Source organism: Lactuca virosa, chromosome 2 (genome assembly GCF_052849685.1).
Source record: "Lactuca virosa cultivar CGN04683 chromosome 2, Lactuca_virosa_CGN04683_v6, whole genome shotgun sequence".
In the NCBI taxonomy this organism is placed as follows: Eukaryota; Viridiplantae; Streptophyta; class Magnoliopsida; order Asterales; family Asteraceae; genus Lactuca; species Lactuca virosa.
In genome coordinates this window covers 290,126,113-290,149,094 of record NC_136427.1, presented here as the reverse complement: position 1 = coordinate 290,149,094, position 22,982 = coordinate 290,126,113, and the positions used below count along the sequence as shown (strand labels likewise).

The following is a 22,982-nucleotide window of genomic DNA, read 5'->3' as shown; positions in this document are numbered from 1 at the left end:
ACATATGATAAATGTTATAAAGTTTTTTGATGTGGTTGTATTCATCTAAAACTATATTTCGTTTCGATATTATATTTTATTTTCTTTTTGGCGTATATGGATTGATGTAAAACACTAAAACTTATGGTTATGTGTTATTTTAATGTATTTGGATTCATTTACAACTTATTTTTATGTGTATTTTTAATGTTTGAAATTGTAAACATCAAATTCATAATTTATATATATATATATATATATATATATATATATATATATATATATATATATATATATATATATGTATGTGTAGGAAAATAGAAAAAAACATGAAAAATATAGAAACCGGTTCACTCGGCGGTCGAACCGGTTAACCGGGAACCTGTCACTATACCGGTTCAACTAAAAAACCGGTTTTTAAACATTGCTATTGATCTATTCTTGAGGATCGAATTGATGATACCTAAAATCAAGGAGTAAAATAAGGAGTGAGGTTTTGAACTCACAATCCGTATCTTCATGATTTCTGAAATTATAAACATGAGATTATATCATTTGCTTCCTCCTATGTAAGTCAACCACCACCCCACTTTCTCCTCCATCAATCACTGATTTAGCCCCATGTCTTCTCTCTGCAACAATAGGTATACCACTTTGCTACTGTCGGTGATTAGGTTGTTCCTACGGTAATAAGGTAACTGACCTTCGCCCCACCAAGAAAACGCACGAGCCAAGATTCGTCTTTTTGGGTTTCGGTTGCGCCTACCTGCATACTTGGACATCCGAGGTAAGATTCCCAAAGTTAAGCCCTATGGTTTCACGAAACTGCCAAGAATCTTGCTTATATGTACTCCGACTGTGAACCCTAATCCTCTCCGGTAAGCATCGGGTTTGAATTTTTCAAAATTTTACTTAGATACACAACATCAATGAGGGGAAAATGCTTATGTCATACATGTTTGGTGGATATTTTGTTTGCTTTTTAATGAATGAGTTTCAATTTCACTTTGTGTTTTGATTTCAATTTTTTGCTTCTACTAATGGCGAGCTTTATAATTTCCAGTTACTATTCATTCAGGTTTAGAGAATTCATCTCTTGTAGGAAATAGCCTAGGCATCATGCACCTATTTACTTATTGTTCAACATTCTTGAGCATGATTTTTTTTGGTAATGTGATATCTTATAAGCAATGTAACCTGTAGATACTTCCAAAGTTGGTATGCGTAATGATATGTTATAATTGATGGAAATAGCCTCTCAAATCTATGTATACATGTAATCAAACTTGGATTGCGTACAAAAGTTCATTTATAGACTTGATAAAGAAATTTCTTGATTCATACTTCGTCTCCATCGTTTAGCTTTAAATGTTGACACCCAAAAGTCAACATTTATTTGTATTATTATATTATATGCAAGTTTTTAATAAATTAGGTTATTACTCGCATTAATTATTTGTATTATTATATTATATGCAAGTTTGTTTTGTATAAAAATATAAGAGTATGTTGGTAATTGAATTTTTTTGTGATTAGTGAATTTTGTTGAGCAATGGGACCAAGCAAAAAAGATTAGATTCGTTTTTTAAGCGCAATGTTTTACCAAGATATCGCTATGTTTTTTTAGTTTAGATTCCATTTTAGATGATTTTAATGATTTAAGAGAGCGTCGTGTGCAACTTAAATAACAATTTACTTTAGAATGAATACATTGTTACATTTTTGTTATCATTTGAATTATTTTTCTATTCGTTCATATTTTATAAATTATTTGGCATACCCTAAAACAAAATTCTGGCTACGCCACTGTTATGACTACTAGATAGTCATAACATAAGTCAAGGAAGTGGTTTGAGATATTGTTGTTATTCATTGCCATTTTTAATTATCAATATTATTTTTCTTTTTTATCCCGTGGTTTCCACGGGTTGTAACCGAATTATAAATAAAAGTATTTTGAGTTATTTTTGGAAAACAAAACTTATAATTTAAATCAAGTTGTGAATTTCTTTAAATAAATTAATGTTGTTAAAAATGATATTAATAAAACTAAGTCATAATTATAATATATCATTCTTTCAAGTAATGAAAAAAAGAGAAAATTGCAAAATTAGCCAAATATGTTAATTACTTTGTGAAAACAGCAAAAAAAAATCCAAATTATATTTTTAGCCATCAAAATCGCAGATGGATTAAGCCCATCTGCGAATTGGCAACCCATCGTGAACATAGAAACCCATCTGTGAACATAGTTGTGCCAAGTATAAAAACGTAATTTTTTTTTGCTTCATTTTTCACTTTTTTTATTGGAAAACTCTATCTAGGAAACGATTTTCTTAGCGCATCTGTGATTATGGACGATTTAGTAGTCAAACCTTATCAATTTCGTAGTCTATTAAAAAAAATCCCAAATCTTAGTTCGAATGAGAGGAAATCGCAGATGGGCTTAGTCCATCTGCGATTTTAAGCATACAAAGCAGGTATTTATACAGCAAAAATAAAAAACATAAAAAAAAAACCATCTGCGAACGTACAAGTCGCTATAGCACATGGCTTGCTAAAATCGCAGATGGGCTTAGTTCATCTGCGATTTTGGTGGTTAAAAATGTAATTTGGGATTTTTTTTGCTATTTTCTACAAAGTAATTAACATATTTGGCTAAATTTGCAATTTTCTCACGAAAAAAATCATTCTTCACCTATGGAATGAAATAGGGAAGGAATCACATTTGATGAGGAATTCTCTATTCCATTCTTTTGTGGCAAACAAACACGATGTTTTCATTCCACTATAATGCTCCATTGTTTCTTCTTAGTTTATCTATTAGTATGGTTCCTTATTTAGAAGTGAGCATAATGACTTAAGATTACAGCATGATAATCTGAACTAGTTAGACAGATTATAGGCTATGCGAAACCGTGGAAGTACCCTTTGAGGGAAGATGATGTATTAGAAGATTGTTTGAAATCAAGAGTTTTGTTATTACTGAGAATATTCGTAATGATTGGGAAACTTTTTTTTTGTTTTCAGTTAAATATAAAACATGATAATCTGATCAAGTTAGATAGGTTAGAAATTTATTGAATTTTTTCTCTTTGTTTCATATTTGATTATTATTGAAGACCACATTCTTATGTTGCATTTCTTAAAGCTGGTAGCTAATGCTACAAGCTTGAGAGATTTAAACCAATCATGTTCCATGTTCAAAATTTATGGAATTACTATTCCTAAAAAGAATTATGTATTTATGTTGTTTCTTCTGGAAAATCATATATGACCCACGAACCCATTTATTTATACGGGTTCACAAGTTGGCGGGTTTGTGGGTTAGATTTGGGTTCGTGCGTCAGATTCCATAAATAAAATTAACAATTAAACATGAATAAATTCTTGATGGTTGATGCAAACATATCTGAATTTTAGACACTTAACTACTTAAGTCTTAAAGTCTTAAACATCCAAATGAAAATTAAAAACATTCATAGAAACATGTTCAATGCCTCAATCGCTCATACAACTATACGCCGATACACCATTTGATTTAGGGCAAAAATGAGGAAAATCAATTGGTTACAGACTTACTTACGACCTTATGAGTTAGGACCACAAGTCAAAATATCAATACATTTAAAAATAAAAAATATATTTTTTTTATTAAAAATATAAACGGGTTGGCGGGTCAACCCATTTATTTTTTGAGAAACCCATATATGACCCGTTTAATAAACGTGTTAGCAGGTTGGCGGGTTGGCGGGTTGAAAAACTCAACCCAAACCCGTTTATTTCGTGTCGTGTCGCGGGTCGTGTCGAGAATTGTCAGCCCTAGTAAAAAGCTACATCTTTGCTGAAATAGCAATGAGATTCCATCGCTAATAGGTCAAGTTATGTAGCTTCATACAAATGAAATTAACATTGTAATTTCCATCGTCATTACTTTGACAAGCCGATAATTAACAACAATGATATTCAAAAGAGTGGCGATGAAAAAAATGCGGTTGTAATTATGTTTATGGACTTCTTATTTAATTTTAGTTTTATCATTACAATAAATAATATAAAATTAAAAACAAAAAAATAATTTTTACCAAGTGTACATCGTTTCCCAAGTTTCTTCCAAAAAATCAAACTCGGTGAACGTTGCTCGCCACAAACAATCTTTAATAACCCCTCCGATGCAGAGCTTACTAATTGTTTGATTAAAAACTTCAAATTTCTTATGTTTATTTCGCCAGTTGAAAGCACAAGTGTAAACACCATCGTCGTTAAACTCAATAAGGTACTTGCTACCATTGTTAATCGTTTTAAAATCAGGTAGTTGATACACCCTTCACATCCAACCATGAGGTCTTGAAGACCGATATCTACAATGTCCACGATGTATTTGGAATTGCCGACTCCGAATATAAGAAAGGTTGGGATAGTGTCGTAATTCGACTCATAAGGATATACCAAACAAGATCAAGACATCTCTTAGGATTTTCCATTTTATTATTTGGTATGTAAACTTTGTACTTACCGAGTTAATTTATGGGCTAGAATATGAGTTATGCCATTTAATATACGATTTCAAGTATGTCTATGTAGAACATTATTTTTACGTATATGGTAAACGATCGAATAAAATATAAATTAAATATCAAGTCAAAGATAATAACAACTTATGGCTTAGGTGACATAGCAAGTAAAAAATGTATATGTCATTCGGAGGTGTCTCCACCAACCCTTCGGGGCTAGACCATCAATGAAATATTTTGGATGAAACGTTCTCTATAAGGAAATTAGCTTAATGTGATAATTATACATCACAGACGGTCAATGTAACATCCAGATCCTGAGGTATGAATTTTATTTATATGAAAATCTGGGTTGCCACGACGTGGTGATGGGATCACCACGACGTGGCAATTTGATTTATGACCGCATGTTTTAATTAGGTGCTACGTCTTGGCACTAAGTGGCCACGTCGTGGCGACCATTTTGGGCCAAAACCCTAATTTTTGGACATTAAGCCATATTTAAAGGAAGTTAAGGCTAGGGTTTGCTCCACCCTCAACCCCCATCACCCTCAAACGACTCCTTTTGCAAACCCTAATCCTTTTGGAAGCTTTTGTGCTCATTTTGCAAGTTCTTGGTGGTTTTGAAGGAAGAAGAAGAAGAGGTAGTGCCTTGATTCAACAAGCAAACCTCCCCTTCACTTGTGTGCATCTTCTGGACCCTTTGCAAGTCCTCAAGTTTCCACCTTTTCATGTCTCTCTTCTTATATCTAGATTCTATATCATGTTATGGTCCCTTTGATGTGATTTGTATGGTTGAAGAGATAAAGTTTGAAACTTTATGGTTTCTCTATGTCCCAAGAGCTTTATATCTCATAGATCTAGGTTATGGTGGTGATTTGGAGACCTTGCTTGAATTCTAGGTTATATTGCATCTTTTTGACCTAAATTGAAAAAGGACATGCATAGGGTATACATGTCTATAAAGTTTGCATTTTTAGGAATCATTAGGGTCCTTAAAGTCCTTCTGGAAGTTTTGGGTTGAAGATTTCTTTGTTTAAGTGCTTAATGGTCTAGTCCCATGCATTAAGTTTCCTTTTTGGACTTTAGAATTTAGACCTAGACTTAAAAGGATGTCTTAAGGGATAAAGTTTGAAACTTTATCCATTAAGACCTTGGAAAGGACCAGATTTGAGATTTGGAGCTCTTGAAATCAGAAGAAATCGGATTAAGCTCGATTGAGCTGTTCAAACCAGTCCCCACAACGTGGCCTTAGGCTGCCACACATGGCGAATTGAGAATCATCGACTGTTTTGGCGTTTTGTGCCCACGACGTGGTCAAGAAAGGCCACGACATGGATGATCGTTGTTGGAAATTTTGACCTTAGCTTTGATCGTTGACTTTGAGGGTTGACTTTTGACTCGATGACTTTTAGTCAAAGTTCTAGTTTAGAAAGATGGCCTAAGAATTTATCTTGTGTGGTGAACTAGGTGGCGTTTAGCATCTATTTCTTGATTGTGCGAGCCGTTGATGTTTGACTTCATTAGCGAGCGAGTCTTCTCATTATACTCGTGGGTCAAAGGCACTAACGTCAGCCCACTGGATTGTGCTAGTTGTCGTTGTCACTCTTGCATGTTATGCTAGGCTGGGCCCATTTGTATGTTGGGCTGGGCCTGTGCCTATTTGTATGTTGGGCTGGGCCTATTTGTATTGATATTGCCATATTTATACACATTTTTAGGCAATATTTAAATGCAATTTGATTAATATTTTGGTTATTTGCAAAGATATATGGTACTTATGAGATTAAATTATATTTTGTAGCCAAAATGAGCACTCTTGAAGATAAAGGACCAAAAGCGACAATAATTGGAACTTTGGAGGTTCGGAACTTAAAAGGAGAAAATTCTAGCTAAAAGTCAACCTCACGACGTGAGGAATCACATCTCACGACGTGAGCCTCGAGCTTCTAGAAGATAGATATTCGGAGGACAGAGTCCGTGTTCGATATAGATAACAACTAAGCTCACGATGTGAGATGCCTTATCTCACGACGACGTGAGCAGAGCTTTACGAAAATATATAAAGTCTTTGGCACTTACGATTTTAGAGAGTTTTTCTAGAGACTTGGAGGGTTTAGAGAACGATTTCTGGAGGAAGTTTAATCAGAAAAACCAAGTCCAAGATTGAAGGAAGGAGAATTGATTAAAGGTTTAGAGATTGAAGATTATAATCATCACCTTAGTTTGGTACATTTAATCATGTCTTTATTTATTGAATTTGAGTGTGTGATTTCAGCCATGAGTAGCTGAATCTAGCTGCTTCTGTTTGGGTAGATCAAGCTTCAACTTTATGGATTAGTTTAATTAATTATGGATTTTTAATGGTTGGTTATGTGCTTGTTTTGATTGTTAATACCTAGCATGCTAATAGTAGATACTTTAATTGCTTGAATTCATGTTCTGTGTAGCTTAGTCACTATTAAATTACATGAACTTGACACCTAGTGATTTAGTGACCATTGTATTGCTAGAGCTAGGATCGACCTAATCTTAGATAAGTAATTAAAGTAATTAAATTTAGTTGTGCCGAAGAACATAAATTATGAGTTTATGACCATAATTGTGTTTGTTTAATAAATCTTACATAGTCCCATTCATAATCCATAACTGATTTTGTGTTTGATTATGTGTGACCATACATAGTTTTACATGAATTAGTGAAACATTATTAAATTCAGACTTAAATTACTAATAATATAAAATTTGGTAACCAACTTTAATAATCAATAATTAGTAGTTAACCATAGAGGAGAAGTGGATTCGAACTAAACATAAGTGATTTTAGTAATTGATTGAATTTAATAGTTAAGTGATTAAGTTTGTCTGAACTTGCAAAATCAGATATAAACCCAATTAAATTTTGATTGTTTTAGATTAATTTTTAGTAGTTAAATTAGTTAATTAATTTCGTTCCTTGTGTTTGATACCCGAATGTTAGTGCTATATTATTTGCGAAAAGGTACATTGCCTTAAGTCGTAATAGTAAGTAGATAGTTGGTAAAACTAGTAGGTATAAATTACACACATCAAGTTTTTGGCGTCGTTGTCGAGGAACGACTATTTTAGTTTTTAATTTAATTGCCTTAGGTTAATCAATCTTTTTTGTGGGGTTAAACCTGCAAAAAGTTAATAGTTAGTATTAGTTGATTTTTCTGAATAATCAAACTCACGACGTGAGCTTTAAGCCTCACGACGTGAGATTAGTAATTTCATATTTTTCTTTCGTTTTTGTTGTGACAACAGGAGGTGGTATCCCTTACCACGTCGTGGTGAACAGTCAGTAGGCATTTTTATATAGTTTTTGTTCAATTATATGTTTTTTATTTTTGTTTTTGTTGCAGTAGTACATGACCCGTGGATCCAACACACCTTTGATACCACCGCTTGAAGATCCAAAGTCAACCCTTCGTAAAAAGACGGATAAGAACGTAGGAGAAACCCAACCACCAAAGAAATCACCTTTCAAGGATCTTAAATCAGTTTTTGGAAAAAAGAAAGGCAAGAACATAGGTGAAATGAGCAATCCCCAAAAGAACGAAAGCAAGGTTGAAAGCCTTGAGAAAAATCCTAATCCTCAAGAATCCGATTCTGAATCAGAAACCAATGAAAGTAGCAAACCCTAAGACGAGCCGAAAAACGAGACGGAGAACATTGCCAACATGTCCATGGAGGCATACAAGAAAAGAATCCGAGAGGACACCAGTCCCGGTCTAGTGCAACCTGTAATTCCCGTTACCGCAACATTCGAGCTTAAAAGACATATTCTTTTCGCGCTTAAGGAAGTACCATTTTCTGGGAAATATCACGAGGATTCTTACAAACACCTTGATGAAGGCAATGACGTAGCTAATTACTTCAACATCCCGAATGTTCCACGAGAGACGGTGTTATTGAGAATGCTTCTAGTTACCTTCAAAGGAGCTGCTAAGGATTGGTTAAAGACACTTCCACCCGGTGCAATTACTACATGGGCGCAAATGTGTGAACAATTATTAGAACATTTTTGCCCACTGTCTAAGGTTGTTAAACTCAGAAGGCCATAGCAAAATTTGAGCAACAACCGGGTGAGTCAATCTACAAAGCATGGGAGCGATACAAGGGATTAATAAGAAATTGTCCCCAAAATGATTTAAATGAGAAACAAGAAGTATCAATCTTCTATGACAGGGTAAATGTGACGACAAGGCAACTCCTTGATTCTCAAGGACCTTTAACAAAGAAAAATCCCTGTGAGATTAAGGAGTTGATTGAAGAATTTTCTAAGCATTCGTGTGAATACCATAATCCTCGACATGATGGAGCAAAAGGAATTGGGAATGACACTTTTGAGGACATGGCAACTGTTTTGGCTGTGCTAAATACTATGAACCGAAGAATGACCAAGATGGACCAATCCATACATGTTATTCGTGTGGGTTGTGAAAGATTCAATGGTCCATATTTGACTAAAGATTGCCACTTGGACGAGAACGGGAATAAGAAGGATGAAGTATGCTACTCTAGTGGATACAAATACGATGAAGATTGGAGGAAGCCAAAGAAAGAGTGGTTGCCATATGATGAATATAAAAAGCAAAAAGAAGAAAAATTTAGGCAAACTGGCCGGGGATTTTACCAAAAAGAGCAACTACAACCGGAAAAGAAAGTTGATTTAGAGTCCATGATTAATAGAATTATGGAGGCTTTGGAAAAACGACATGATGAGACCGCTGCGATGATAAGAGACCAACAAATTCTCATGAGAGACTAGCAAGCTTTGCTAAGAAATCATCAGGCATCGATCTAAAACATCGAAGCTCAACTTGGTCAATTAACTACATTGGTTAATGAGCGACTTTCTCCATAAATTCTCGAAAAGAAGCCACAACCACATGTCATGGTCATCGATACTGAAGAAGATACTATTTATGAGTTCCTAGAAGCCCTAGAAGTTGATACACATCTGCCCGAACCACAACTGAAAAAGTAGAAGATCGAAGAAAAAAAATTATGCTGAACCATCAAACTCACGTCGTGAGGATCCCATTCTCACGACGTGGGGCCATTCTGAACAGAAAATTTTGGCTAATGTTCAGGCTTATCGCCCTCCGCTGTCGTTTCCTTCTCGAACTAAGATTCATCCACTGGAGCACGGACATTTAAAATTCATGAAGCAAGTCAAGGGTATCCCTATAAATACTCCTTTTATTGAATCTTTGGTACAAATACCTGAATATGCGAAGTTTCTTCAAGACTTACTCGACACTCGCCAACAACTAGAGAAGAATTCCAAAGTGATCCTTAGTGACCAGAGTTCCAGGGTGATATTGGGAGAAATACCAAAGAAGATGGGATATCTTGGACGCCATACACTTCCTTGTGAATTCGGGAATAATATGAAGACTTATGCTTTAGCCGATTCTGGAGCAAGCATAAATTTAATGCCTTATTCGTTCTATCGGAAGCTAAATCTTCCAGACTTGAAGGATACAAGAATGACGATTCACATGGCCAATCGTTCAATGACTCATCCTCGAGGAATAGTGGAAGACATATTGGTGAAAATTAGGAAATTTATTTTTCCAATTGACTTTGTCGTATTGGATATGAAAGAAGATAAAAATGTTCCCATAATCCTTGGATGCCCTTTACTCAATACTTCTCGAGCTTTGATGTATATACGCGAGTCAAAACTTACATTGCGAGTGGGAGATGAAGAGTTGGCCTTTGGAGTGGCGGATGGATTTAAAGAAGCCTATGCTCCAAATGAAGTGTTCAATATGGATGAAGGAAACGAGCTTGAGGAATTGGAGAAATTAATGGAAGAAGAGATTCAAGCCATTAAAGAAGTTAAGCGTACAAAGCCTAGGGCATCAATTCCGATGGTTTTCAAAGTATTTGCTTACACAAATCCAACGTCTTTAGTAAGTGAGGAAAGTGACGAAGATTTGGTGTCGAGCGATGAGGAAGAAGTTACCGAAGTCTTGGAACTGTCAATTTTTGTCAATGAAAAGGTTTCCACTTTGGAACTAAAAAGTGAAGAAAGAAAAGAAGGTAACAAACAGGAGCTTATTATGAAAAATAAAGGAGTAAAAAGGAAGCTTGAAGAAGGTGATGCTAAGGTTAAAAAAGAGAACTCTAAAAAGGCTTATCTTAGACGAGTGCAAGCGTACAAGAAACGATGGAAGGATCAAAAGGTGCAAATAGTGCTTGAATATCCTAAAGTTTCAATGTGAGTCGGCACGGAGTCCGGCTCATGACTCCTATAAAAAGAAGCGCTTCTCGGGAGGCAACCCGAGATCGGTTTGCGATTTTCTTTTCGTTTTTGCATTTTTAGTTGAGATTTAGGGTAAAAATCATCAAAGCCATCTAATTTTTTAAAACATAGCAAAAATGAAGTGTGGGGTTCATAAATATAGAGTGGTTAATTTTTTTGTAAAAAAATGGAATTTTTGACAAAAAAACATCGATAACACATTGTGGTGTTAAACCCAGCTCGTGACCCATTTAAATTGGCCCGTATCTTTAGTCCATCAGCGTACTCACGACGTGGGCTATGGAACTCACAACGTGAACTTTAAAAGTCACGGGAGGGGACTAGTTCATATGACTTCATCCTTTGACCCAAAACATATACCACTCACTTACGCATGGACGAACACACCCCTACTTCGGATTTTTGCATCAAATTTCTTCCATAATTTCTTGATTTGGTGTTTCATATCCACTGTTGGTAAGTTCTCCATCCCTTGTTTTTGTTAATTTCTTCAATTTTATGTAGTAGAGTTAGGGTTTGTGTTTGCACCTAAAATTTCAAAATCGAGTCAATAATATGCATATTATCGACTGGATGTGGGATATTTAAACTTAGAATCAATGCCTAGGTAAACCCCATGTACAATCTTGGTCGGTTGGTACATATTTTTTTGCTCGATCTCGTCTGATGAATACGAACTCACGATGTGAGCTTGGGTCTCACGACGTGAGGCCTGGGTTCACGAATTTTCTGTTTTGTTACTGATCTATTTAATAGTTGGTATTTCTTTTTGGTTTTTTTCTTGTTTATTTTATAGAAAATGGCTTCAAGAAGGGCAAATGTGCAGTTCCAAGGGAATGTTTTTGACCGCCACCCGTTGTACCAATTACCGGTTAACATGTCCCAAAATGTGGTGATGAACTTTTCAAACAAGTTGGGTTGGCTACATAGCAGGGAATTCGCTATCTCTCCTAGAATTGATCGGGTGAAACTAGGGGAAGTGGGGCTTACAGAAAAAATGACTCCTTATTTGACAAAAACATTTACTATGGATGGTTTTTCTTTCACTTGTAATGGGTGGAAGTATATATTTGAAATAAGTGAGCCGATTTTTCAAGAGTTATGTGTGGAATGTTTCGCGTCCGTATCATTCAAGGATGCCACTGTAGACCCATATTTTTCACCAGCTTTGGTCTTTCGCCTCGAGGGCGAATACAGAGAGTGTAGTTTGGCCGAGTTTTCCTGGCGCATGGAGATTTATGATGAAAGTGAGACCCACTCCCCAACTTTTGATATCTTCTTTAGGACAACTGTTCGGGAATATTTCCTGGGAGTTAGTGGCTATGATTTTTGGGCAACCATCGCAAACGGGGCATTCCATTCGGGTGTCTCGCAAGAAAGCCATATTCGGTCCCCAATTCATAGACTCCTTCATTTGTTGGTAAATTTTTCTATCAACCACAAGAAGCATGGAGACAAAGTGACGAGTTTAAATTTATTCTTCTTATGGATAATTATTGCACCAGCGGTTTTTTGTAATATCCCCTATCATCTTGCTAGCTACTTGGGTAGTAAGGCAACCATCTCTCGAGCAGGAAGCCCTATCAATGGGGGATATTTTGTTACTCGCCTGGCGAGATCTTATGGTCTATTGACACCTCGGTTGACTAGGACTTTAACATGCAAGGCGGGGGATGATCTTTCTATGGAATACTTGGAGTCTATGTATGTTGTTGTCAATATGGGCTCACACTGGAGCATTCCTCCTGACAATGATGTGGAACAAGATGATCATCCTGAGCAGCAACCACGTCGAAGGGGAAGGAGAAATATTCGGGGACGTGGAGAGAGAAGACAGCCAGTGCATCAGACTGCACCAATGGGAGTCGCTCCTTTTGGCGAGGATACTATGGCTGGTTATTTTGATCAGATGACCTTGAGCATGAACTGGATTGGAGGGACAATGGAGAATATGATCCGACACTTCAATGTTTCGCAACCACCTAATTTGGGAGATCACTATCTAGTTTTCCCAACATGGAGTGACTATAGGACGCGATGCGCAGATGGAGTTAAGCCGAGTGGGACACATGAAGATGACAATGATTATTGATTTATCCTTTTGTTAGAATTTTTATTTTCTTGTTGTTTTTGGTGTGTGTGTTTGTTTTTATTTGTTTTGTTTATATTGTGTAACAATACTTTGTGATGATTATATTGCTTCTTTCCATATTTTGGTTTTTTCTTGTAGAAGATTGTGAGAGAATAGAGATATTAGAGATAGGAGCATATAAGAGTAAAGTCGTGCCGTGTCATTTAGAGTCAAGAGTCGAGACCCATACTTTTAAATAAGTGTGGGGTTAATTTTGTGAGAGAAACAAGACCAACAATGAGGAAAGAGTCAAGCAAATATAGAGTCTTAGAAGGGTCTTAACACATTCAGACATACAATTACATTGCACTTGTTAGAAGAAATTTTTGCAAAGTGACAATCTGTGAGACCTAGTTCTCACAACGTGAGTATTCATCCCTCACGTCATGAGCTCGAAGACGATAATATTTAGAGTTTGATTTCATACGATATCACGTCGTGAGTTTCATACCTCACGTCGTGAGTTTCATACCTCACGTCGTGAGTCACATATTTCAACGATTTGGAAGTCTTTTATTTCATATTGATGTCATGGCTCACTATCATCATGACCTGAGATATCATAACTATGGTTATCACTCTTTCTCTCAACAATAAAATATAGCGTATGCTTTCCCACATTACGATGCATTGTTTTGAAGATTTTATGAACCATATTTGTTGAAGATTCAAGTTTCTGATCCACATTTTGCCGGCACATTTACATATCTCAAAAGATCCAAGTTCCATTCACAAATTCAAGGTGTTCAAGTTTTCCACACACGTTCAGAAGTTGATCTCGCCACTACTATCACAGGGAGTCTGTTCATTTTTCTCCCTTTTATTACTTTTAAATTATTTCATGCATACAATGAAGGCATTGTATGTAATAAGTGTGGGGTAGGGGTCGAAAAAGTGAATTGCTAAGAAACTTTTAAAATTTAAGATTTAGAAAATTTAGAAATAGATTTGAAATAATAATCTAAAAATTAAATCTAGTGATAATTCAAAAACTTAAGTTGCTAGTGTTGTGTGGGATTATCCAATGTGACCTCAAATGTTTATTTGAGCCAACATATGTTATAGTATATTTGTGGCTTCTTGAGTCCTAGTGAAAAGCCATGAGATATGAAAGATAATCTGGTAGTTTTTATGGCATAAAAAGTTATGTAGCCTGCACCTAAAATCTATCCAGGAGAGCTTATGTAGTCATTGCACTTAGATTAATACCTTTTACCAATAAAGGTTGAAGTTAAGCTCCATTGCTTAAGCATGTAGGTATTGAGCGAAAAAGTGAGATATTTAAAAAAAAAAAGAGAGAAAGTTACAAAAAAAAGTTGTAAGAATTTTGGAGCTGTCAAATATGAAGATCAAAAGATCAAAATTATGAGGAATCAAAAAGTTGAAGATACCAAAAATCAAACAAAAAGACGGTGAATTCAAAGATCAAATATCAAAGAAGTGAAGAATTCCAAGAGCTCCATTGTGGTATTTAAGTTTTAATTTTTTGTAGATTATGTATGCTTGGGTAGCTTAACCAAAAATACCTTGAGGTTAAGAAAGATTTCTGAGGATTGATTCAGAGGGTTGCAAAAATGAGTGTCGTATAAACTAAGGGGTGAAGGTTCATAAGGTTGTGATTATTTCGGATGGGGAAGTTGTTAGGATTTTAGACACAAATATGTGCATTGAGATCTTGGTATAATGGTTGGGTTCAAAATGGATTGTCTTATGTGACATTGCTGATGAGAGTTTGACTTAAAATTAATTAGCTTTGCTTGAGGGCACGCAAAAGATAAGTGTGGGATATTTGATATTTCCATATTTATACACATTTTAGGCAATATTTTAATGCATTTTGATTAATATTTTGGTTATTTGCTAAGATATATGGTACTTATGAGATTAAATTATATTTTGCAGCCAAAATGAGCACTCTTGAAGATAAAGGACCAAAAGTGACAAGAATTGGAACTTTGTAGGTTTGGAACTTAAAAGGAGAAGATTCTAGCTAAAAGTCAACCTCACGACGTGAGGAATCACATCTCACAACGTGAGCCTCGAGCTTCTAGAAGATAGACATTCGGAGGACAGAGTCCGTGTTCGATACAGATAACAACTAAGCTCACGATGTGAGATGCCTTATCTCACGACGTGAGCAGAGCTTTTACGAAAATATATAAAGTCCTTGGCACTTACGATTTTAGAGAGTTTTTCTAGAGACTTGGAGGGTTTAGAGAACGATTTCTGGAGGAAGTTTAATCAGAAAAACCAAGTCCAAGATTGAAGGAAGGAGAATTGATTAAAGGTTTAGAGATTGAAGATTATAACCATCACCTTAGTTTGGTACATTTAATCACGTCTTTATTTATTGAATTTGAGTGTGTGATTTCAGCCATGAGTAGCTGAATCTAGCTGCTTCTGTTTAGCTAGATCAAGCTTCAACTTTATGGATTAGTTTAATTAATTATGGATTTTTAATGGTTGGTTATGTGCTTGTTTTGATTGTTAATACCTAGCATGCTAATAGTAGATACTTTAATTGCTTGAATTCATGTTCTGTGTAGCTTAGTCACTATTAAATTACATGAACTTGACACCTAGTGATTTAGTGACCATTGTATTGCTAGAACTAGGATCGACCTAATCTTAGATAAGTAATTAAAGTAATTAAATTTAGTTGTGCCGAAGAACATAAATTATGACCATAATTATGTTTGTTTAATAAATCTTACATAGCCCCATTCATAATCCATAACTGATTTTGTGTTTGATTATGTGTGACCATACATAGTTTTACATGAATTAGTGAAACATTAGTAAATTCAGACTTAAATTACTAATAATATAAAATTTGGTAACCAACTTTAATAATCAATAATTAGTAGTTAACCATAGAGGAGAAGTGGATTCGAACTAAACATAAGTGTTTTTAGTAATTGATTGAATTTAATAGTTAAGTGATTAAGTTTGTCTGAACTTGCAAAATCAGATAAAAACCCAATTAACTTTTGCTTGTTTTAGATTAATTTTTAGTAGTTAAATTAGTTAATGAATTCTGTTCCCCGTGTTCGATACCCGACTGTTAGTGCTATATTATTTGCGAAAAGGTACACTGCCTTAAGTCGTAATAGTAGGTAGATAGTTGGTAAAACTAGTAGGTATAAATTATGCATATCATGTATGTTGGGCTGGCCCAATACTTATTTTGGGATGGGCCCATTTGTATGTTGGGCTGGGGCTATTGATTTGGTATGTGGTATTTTGGGGAATTCACTAAGCTTCATGCTTACGGTTTCGTGGTTTAACATTTTTAGGTACTTCCAGTTCGAAAGGAAACGACCCAGCATGATCGCACAACATCCCCTTATGATTATGCATCGATGATCATTTTACTCTGATGTTTATGATGCATTTTACTTATGATGGTTTTGAGACACATGATGTATAGTTTGAAAATTTTAAAAATGAAAAATTTTATTACTAGTTTTGGGACGCTACAAGTTGGTATCAGAGCCTTGGTTTGAGGGATTCGGGCACACTCTCGGATGTGTCAGAACTCAAACTGAGGAATTGATGATCTTTTCAAAGGAAAAATGAGTTTTCTAATAAGATTTTACAAAGAAAAGGGGCATGATGCATGCAATAAACCGGGCTCAAGTAAGTGATTCCCAAAATACCCATACCTATGTATTATGAATAGTATGCCTGCTATGTGAATTGAATGCTAGAGTAGGGCTAAGGATCTCTTTAGGAACAGTATGATAGAATTGCCAGATTTGTGTGATGCCTTGTAGTCTATGAGAGTTCGGATGATATGAATTACTTGGAATCATTATTGACAAAGTTATTTGCTAAGTGTATGTTCAAAAATTGTATACAGTTAGTATCATATAACCTTAGAATGATTGATTTAGCCTTATTTCCTGTTCCTTGTTTGGTTGTGGGCTTAGTGTAGACTCATTTTTCTACCGTCTATTTGATCCTGTATTGTGTACAATTTGTATGCATAAGGCAACGACGGTGTTAGTAGAAGTTCCTAGTATTACAAAGGCCGATGCATCGAGGATTCCTAGGAGAACCTAGGGAGTGCCATAGTGGGATATGTATGTTGTTTAGCATATGGATTGTGTGTTTTTGGCTTTAGTGGGGTGACTTAGAGGATTCGGGGTGGTTCTTTTGGAAAGTACATATAGGTGTGGAATGTAGTATTGGGCCCGTACTACTGAAAGCACAAGATCGATACTCGAGTCAAGGATAGTCTCAAAGATTCTAAGGAGCTTGCAGAGTGAGAGTTTGCTCAAGTTTATTCTGACTGTTTGTATGTTTGTATTTTAATATGGTGACCACTCGAGGAGGAGGTTCTGGTTCCGGTTCTAGCTCTAGTGCATAACCGATTGATGAACGAATGCGCCCGTTTATCACGTCGGAGATTACTTACGGTATTATGGATGCCACCCCTATGATTTTTGGTACCATCAAAGAGGGGATCATGGAGCTTTTAGATGAGAATCCCAGGGCTTTTCGAGCTGATATCACGTTAGGATAATTAGGGGCATAGACTCTCTCATTCAGGGAGTTCAAGGCTTGTGGTGCCCTGGAGTTATTTGGGGCTAAGGACCCCATTGGAAGCCATCGATAGATCGCTGAGACAGAGAATGCTCAACGAACGAGCTTCTACCCTGAGGGGTCGAAGGTGGGGGTTTACATCTTGCCTTATGAGAGACCGAGCTCGTGACTCGTGGTAGGAGGTTAGTCATGTTGTGGGATATACAACACTGGTGGCCATGACTTGGGATGACTTTGTGACGAGGTTTCGAGCAGAGTTTGCACCGGATATCGAGGTGCAACAGTTGCCGAGGAATTTCCAGGACCTTCGCCAGACCATGGAGCATGTGGCAAAGATCACCGCCAAGTTCCAGGAGAGAGCTCTACTAGTTCCACAATATGCACTAGATGAGGAGATGAAGAAGACGAGGTACCAGGATATGTTGAGGGATGAAATCCATGAGTTCATGAGTTTTTTAGGTTGCAAAACCATGGAGGATATATGATTGCTAGAGCCCAGTAATGGGAGATTGATTTGGAGCTTTTGAGGAAGCACAAACCAACTTAGACACCAATATTGGAGGTCTAGCCTAAGAGGCCCAAGACTGTTGACTCGAGATCGAGGGGTCATAAGGGCGGGGCCGTTGTGCCAAATATGGGAAGAATCATGAGGGCAGTTTTCGAGAGAAAGGTGGGGGTTGTTTCAGATGCGGCCAGTCAGGCCATTTCAACAGGAATTTCCCTCGTGGAGCATTGATATGTTTCCACTGCAATCAGACGGGCCATAAGAAGGCCGATTGTCCAAGTCTGTCAGGAAGAGCAGTGGCAGTGCCTACACCAACCACTTTTGAGGATCACTGATGGCCGCCAGGGCAAGGTGGAGGCCCTTGTGGTGAAGAGCAGGTCATTTCAGTTGACACCTAAGGAGGCGCGAGCAGCTCCAGACATGGTGACCAATATGTATCTTTACCATATATTTTACTTCATTCCTTGTTTATGTTTTATTTGATCATGTATAGGGACTTTCTTAGTTAATGGTTTGACAACTCATGTCCTGTTTGATTCGGTTGCTACCCGATATTTTTTATCTCTTGCGCTTAGCAAGAAGTTTGGCGACTCTCCAGGGACTTTGGGCTACCCTTTGGAGGTGGAGATTTTCGATGACCATTCAGTTAGTGCTTTAAGGGTTCACCGAGGTTGTGTCCTAAACATGTTAAGTGAGAATTACCCGATCGATTTGGATCCGAGTCTATCTACCATGCATGATCATCATCCTGAACATAGAATGATTCAGAAATTAGTATTACATGGTATATAACAGTGGTAGTAGTAATTTCAGTAATTTCAGAAATAAAATTTTGGCATTGTGGTTTTGGACCTTGATCATTAGATCCCTGTCCAGAAATGCTTGCACCATTTTTGTTCTTCTTCAAACGACAACCTCGCTTCATGTGACCGGTTTGTTGCAATTCCAACACACAAGTTTTGCTTTCTTGTTTGAACCCTTATGATGGTCATCTTTCTTCTTCCTTTTTCCTTTGTTATTTTTTCAATGTTTGTCATCTTCCACCATGTTCACTGAGGGTCCAAGAACTTCCTTTTATTTTCCCTTGCCACTTTCTTGAGCCCGAACACCCTCTTCAATTCTCAAGTGACTGCGAAGTTGTATTAGAGACAACTCTTCTTTTGGTGTTTTGGTGTGTGTTTATAGTCTTTCCAGGATGGGGGCAATGTGTCAATAACACTCAAGACAAAAATCGATTCATCCATTTGCATTTTGTGTTATTCAAATTGTCCCAAAATCTTCATGAGTTCATTGTACTATTCCATGATATGCCTTGAATCCATTATCTTGTAATTATTAAAATTACTGACAAGGAATTTCTTTCCTGAGACATCCTCTGCCATGTATTTGGATTCAACGGCATCCCACAATTTTTTTTTGCAGATTCTTGATTTTGATAGATGTCAAAGACAGAGTCAAACATACCATTTAAAATGTGACCACGACAGATGTAATCATCATTTTCCTAATTGTGTCTTCTTCTGTTATGTTCAAGGGTTTCATACTTTATTGGTTCTGGTGAAGGAGTGCTCAAAATATGAACAACTTTCAAGGTAGTAAGAAGGAAATGCATTTTCTTTTGCCAGCGACGAAAATCAATGCCTTCAAACTTGTCCAACTTCCCGAATTTAGAATTCATGTCTTTTACAGATTCTGTCATTAACATTCTTCACAAAATCACAGATTTTGAATGTTAGAATTTAGGTCTATAGAATATCAATTAACTTGGATAATTTCTCGGATCATGATTGGAATCATTTTCCAAAATCTGTGATTTCGACCCTTATGCCGGGGTGTCACGAAATCTGATTTGAGATAATCCAAGAGATGCAATTTGGAAATCAGGCCACTTCCAAATTTGAAACACAGAATAATATACCTTGTTGTTTTGTGTTCTTTGGAGATAGAGAGAATTAGAAGTATGATTTTGAGAATAAGTTTGTAACCCATTTTCTGGAACATTTAGTATATTCTTATACAAGAGGGAAAAGTAGTTGCTGGTAGTTACGTGCAATTTTGGCGCCAAAACAAGTGGTTGGATATATGGCTATGACATAACCGACTTTGACGTCACAGTGATGTCACCATTTATAATTGGTGGGAAATGCATGGTTGGAGTTATACGAAATGTAAAAATCCGTTTAGGTTTTGGTGTGCTGCCCCTTGGAATACCATCCGCCGATCGGTCAAGGGGCTCTGCCCCTTGGACCCCGCTAGGGGCGCTGCCACTAGACCCCACCAAGGGCTTGCAACCCATTGGGACCCTATACCCAAGGGCATTGCCCCCGAACCCCCGTATTCCCAAGTTCATATGTATCACACCAAGTGTGCACCCCGCACCTACAAGCTCGATTAGTAAATGAAGCTCGCCGTATCTCATTATTAATAATAATTACACCAAAATACGTTGAGAACACCAAAATCACCAACAAATTCCATACCTTCTCATACTCTCCTTTTTTTTAATGTGTGTATTGTATAATTATAATGTTAAAAGTGATCGTGAAACTGTATTGTCAAAGTATTTGAATTTGCATATGTAATTTAGCAAAGTGTTGTTTTAATTAATTGTTTATATTTTTATTTTTTGACTTAGTAATTTGTATGATTGTTTGTACTTCGAACTTAATTATCCATGTCATTTTATTGAGATTATGAAGTTTTGAATTTTAAAGTTTGACCGATTAAACGTGATTTGTTTAAACTGGAATAAAAATAGACATTTTGGTCCGACCATGTCATTTTGGCCCGACAAGATCATATACCTAACACTGGTATCCACAACCAAGGGAAATTCTAAATCCAGCGATGCATCAACCTGTCCAACATGAAATTGTTTTTATTATGTGATGTTCAAAGCCAAGAATCTTTTGGCACTTTATGTTTTTGCTCTTGGGTAAGATTTTCAATGTGGGATACAGAGATCTTGATCTTTTATGCACGATATCATTAATATGAGTAATATTTTTAGTGTGCGTTTACTTTGAGTAAAACAAGCCTAGGCAGGTGCGTTAACCATCAATGAAAATTGTTGATGATTCTTGAAAATAAGGTACAAAAACTAGGATGAAAAAAATAATAAACTAAATGCCAAGATATCTTGAGCTTTGTGTAAGTTAACTTTCTATAGTGATATTTAGACCCTAAATCTAACAATCACAAAATCCCATGCAGGATAATACTTGAGGTCACTTAGAGATATGTGCACAAAAATGAAAGTTGTGTTACGAATTTTGAAGATCCTAAGAAAGTTTCAAAAGTGGCAAATTATGAGTATACATATACACATACTATATGAAAATGAATAAGATGGATGAAAATAACTTTTTTTACGCAGAACAAAATATTATTAGAAACAACCGCATTACAACCGAAAAAATCGATGACACAAATTGTTCAAGGTAGCATAAGTTGGCTAGTCCGTCTTTTATCATTACATTATCTGATATAAAAGTAATAACTAAAATATAATTTTTACCAAGTATACATTATTTCCCAAGTTTCTTCCAAAAAATCAAACTCGGTGAGTGTTGCTCGCCAAAAACAATCTTTACTGACCCCTCCGATGCAAAGCTTATTGATTGTTTGATTAAAAACTTCGAATTTCATATGTTTATTTCTCCGGTTGAAAGCACAAGTGTAAACATCATCGTTATTAAACTCAATAAGGTACTCGCTACCATTGTTAATCGTTTTGAAATAAAGGACGTTGATACGCCCTTCCACATCCAACCATTAGGTCTTCAAGACCGATATCTACGATGTGAACGTTGTATTTGGGAAATGGCTCTGCCTCCGAATAGAAGAAAGGTTGGGGTGTTGTCGTGATTGTGATCAAAAGGAGAACCCAAACAAGATCAAGACATCTGTTACGATTTTCCGTTTTACTATTTGGTAGGTAAACTTTGGTCCTACTGAGATGATTTATAAGCTAGAATATGATTTATGTCATTTAATATACGATTTCAAGTATTTCTATATTGAACGTTATTTTTACTTACATGGTAAATGATCGAATAATTTATATAATTTACATATATAAAGTTAAAGACATGAACGATTTATGGCTTAGGTGACATAGCAAGTAAAGTTGTATATGTCATTCGGAGGTGTCTCAAGCAACCCTACTGGGCTAGGCCTTCAATGAAATACTTTGGATCAAAATTAACTCTATAAAGAAAATAGCTCAATGTGATAATTATATATCAGATCATCGGTGATTATATTATGATTTAATACATCACATGCGGTCAATAAGATAACGATAAAATAAAAAAATCTCAATATCTTTCTAAATAAAAACCCAAATGCGCTTGACTCCATACCTTCACACACTTTCCTTTTTTATACGTCTGTATTGTATAATTATAATGTTAAATGTGATTGTGAATCTATGTATTTGAATTTACATATATAATTTAGCAAATTGTTGTTTTAGTTTATTGTTTATATTTATATTTTTTGACTTAGTAATTTATATGATTGTTTGTACTTTGAACTTAAGTATATATGTAATTTTGTTGAGATTACGAGGTTTTGATTTTTAAAGTTTGACGGATTAAATATGATTTGTTTAAATTGGAGTAAAAATAGACATTTTGGTCCGACCATGTCATTTTGGCTCGACAAGATAATATACCTAAAACTAGTACCTAACACCCATAACCAAGGGAAATTCTAAACCCAAAGATGCATCAACCGGTCCAACATGAAACTGGTTTTATTGCGTGTTGTTCAAATCCAAGTATCTTTTGACACTTTAAGTGTTTGCTCTTGGGTAAGATTTTAAATGTGGGATATGGAGATCTTGATCCTTTATGCATGATAACATTAATATGAGTAATATTTTGAGTGTGGGTTTACTTTGAGCAAAACAAGCCAGGCGTGTGTGTCAATGTAACATTTTTTATTGAAGTATTTTCATTTCAAACCCTAAGTATGAAAAGTAATTTCATTTTTGAGCTTGGA

At 35.8% G+C, this 22,982-nt stretch overlaps 1 non-coding gene across 1 annotated transcript; it reads right to left on the bottom strand.

Annotated features, from left to right (window-relative positions):
• Positions 1–8,560: 8,560 nt before the first annotated feature.
• LOC145162044 (small nucleolar RNA R71) lies at positions 8,561–8,666 on the bottom strand. Its single transcript, XR_013738899.1, has one exon. It is a non-coding gene; the product is annotated as a small nucleolar RNA R71 (small nucleolar RNA).
• Positions 8,667–22,982: the final 14,316 nt, after the last annotated feature.